The 2,234-nt window shown below is 43.8% G+C and overlaps 1 non-coding gene across 1 annotated transcript; it reads left to right on the plus strand.

The window, feature by feature from the left end:
- The first annotated feature begins 1,644 nt into the window (after positions 1-1,644).
- Positions 1,645-1,751, plus strand: LOC132629536 (small nucleolar RNA R71). Its single transcript, XR_009578307.1, has one exon. It is a non-coding gene; the product is annotated as a small nucleolar RNA R71 (small nucleolar RNA).
- Positions 1,752-2,234: the final 483 nt, after the last annotated feature.

The raw sequence follows: 2,234 nt of genomic DNA on the forward strand, positions 1-2,234 counted from the left end.
ACGAAATCTGCCGGCAGTAGGAATTCCCCGATTTGAACAAGCACATCATCAACTACCCCCACTGGCCTTTTTATCGATCTGTCAGCCATTTGCAACCTCATGGTAGTTGGCCTTGGCATCGCTAATCCCTATCTCTTGAACATTTCCAGGGGCATAAGATTTATGCTAGCCCCATTATCACACAAAGCCCTGGCAAAATCCTGCTGCCCTATGGTACATGGAATTATGAAAGCTCCAGGATCTTCCCTTTTTTGCACTGTGGTCTTGGAAAGAATAGGACTAACGCGATGAGTGATACCCACCGTGTCGTGTTTTAATGGCTTCTTCTTCTTTGTTAAGAGATCCTTCAAATACTTAGCAAAGCCAGGCATTTCTTGGACAGCGTCCATGAAAGGAATGTTCATTGTCAACTGCTTGAGTTGATCATAAAATCGCAGGCACTTGTCATCTTCTGTTTTTCTCACTAGCCTTTGAGGAAACGGCGGTGAAGATTTGAACAATTGGCTCAATGGGCGGAGAGCGCCAGAAAGTTTTGCCTTCTCCTTTTCCTGTTTTTCTCCTTGTGCCTTGGGATTATCAAGGTTCTGCTCCTCTTTAGCTACAATAGGGACTTCCTCCTATGCTTCTTCCTTTACAATATCATCAGATACATCCGGCTGTGTTTCCTCTTCAACAATTTGCTCAAGATCAATCACCTTTTTATTAACACCTTGAAGTATTTTTCCACTTCTGGTGCTAATAGCAGCTGCATGCTCCACAGAGTTTACTCCACTACCTTTTGGATTTGGAATTGTATCACTTGGTAGTTGTCCACGTTGAGGAGTATGCACTTCTCGGGAAAGGTCTCTGAATTGCGATTCAAGCTTCTGAATGGAAGCTGAATGAGATAGTTGGACCTGAGACATTCCCTTGATTGTGCTCTCTGTTCTGTCTTGATTCATTAGCATTTTCTGCATCATACTTTTCAGTTCCACAGAATCATTAGACGTGTTGCCAGCAGAGTTGCTAGCTGAATTATCTCTCCACTATTGGGAATTGGATGCTTGCCCCCTAGGTGGAATGTAGGGTTTCGAGCTCTTGTTTCCATAATTATTGTGGTTGTAATTCCCTCGAATTGGATTGCCCTGATCATTTCTGCCATAATTGTTCCCTTGAAATTGTTGTTGAGGCTTTTTCCATGGGTGATTACCAGGACCTTGATAATTTTGCCGTTGATAACCCCCTTGCGAGTTGTTGACATAATTCGCATCTTCATATTGTGGCTGCCCCTCTAGATAATCTTCTTCAGAGACTTGGTACATTCCGGGAGCATGAGGTGGCATCTCCTCGACAACATTCACACCTTTGGCTTCTTTCTCCGTAAGCCTCTTCGATAATAAATCCACGGTGGTTTGCAATTGAGCAAAAGCATGATCTCGCTCATGATTTTCTTTGGCCACCGCGGCAGCAGAGGGACTACCATATGACAGGATTTCACTATCACTAGAATGCCAAGCTTGGTTGTGGGTAGTAAGCTTGTCGATCAACCTGGTCATGTTGACAAATGATTTGTCCATGAAGCATCCCCCAGCTGCAGTGTTGATAGCAATTTGATTCATGGTATCTAACCCTCTATAGAACTTTTCGGTGAGGATAGCATCCGGAAATCCATGAGTAGGAGATTGAGCTAGATAGTATTTGAACCGCTCCCATGCTGCATATAATTGTTCCCCCGGAAGTTGTTTGAACTCAAAGATCTTGTCCCGGAGCTCAGCCTTTTTGCTTGGTGGGAACCACTTTTTCAAAAATATATTGGCTAACTCGTTCCATGTATGAATAGTATTGCTGGGGAGCCTTTCATACCATTCCCTTGCTTGGCCAGCTAAGGAATATTTGAAGACCCGTAACCGTAGTGCATCAACAGGAACAACACCTTGGGATTGTTGAGAACATACATGCAGGAAGTTCTTCAGGTGTCGGAGTGGACAATCATCCGAAGAATTGCGGAAATAGCCTTCAAGTTTCAATAGCTGATAGATAGAACTATCAATTTTGAAATTAGCATTTCCTGTTCTAGGAGGAACCACAGCAGAAGCATAATCAGCTTCATTGAGGAATTCTGCAAATACATTCTCATCCTCCTCCTCTTCTGGTGCAAGAGGGTGCACTTGGAGTCCCCCTTGGTTTCCTTGATTGCGATTGGGTCTTCCTGCCATGTTCACCTGGTTCACTACAACAACAAACAAGGTGTGATG

This window comes from Lycium barbarum, chromosome 2 (assembly GCF_019175385.1).
Source record: "Lycium barbarum isolate Lr01 chromosome 2, ASM1917538v2, whole genome shotgun sequence".
Taxonomy (NCBI): Eukaryota; Viridiplantae; Streptophyta; class Magnoliopsida; order Solanales; family Solanaceae; genus Lycium; species Lycium barbarum.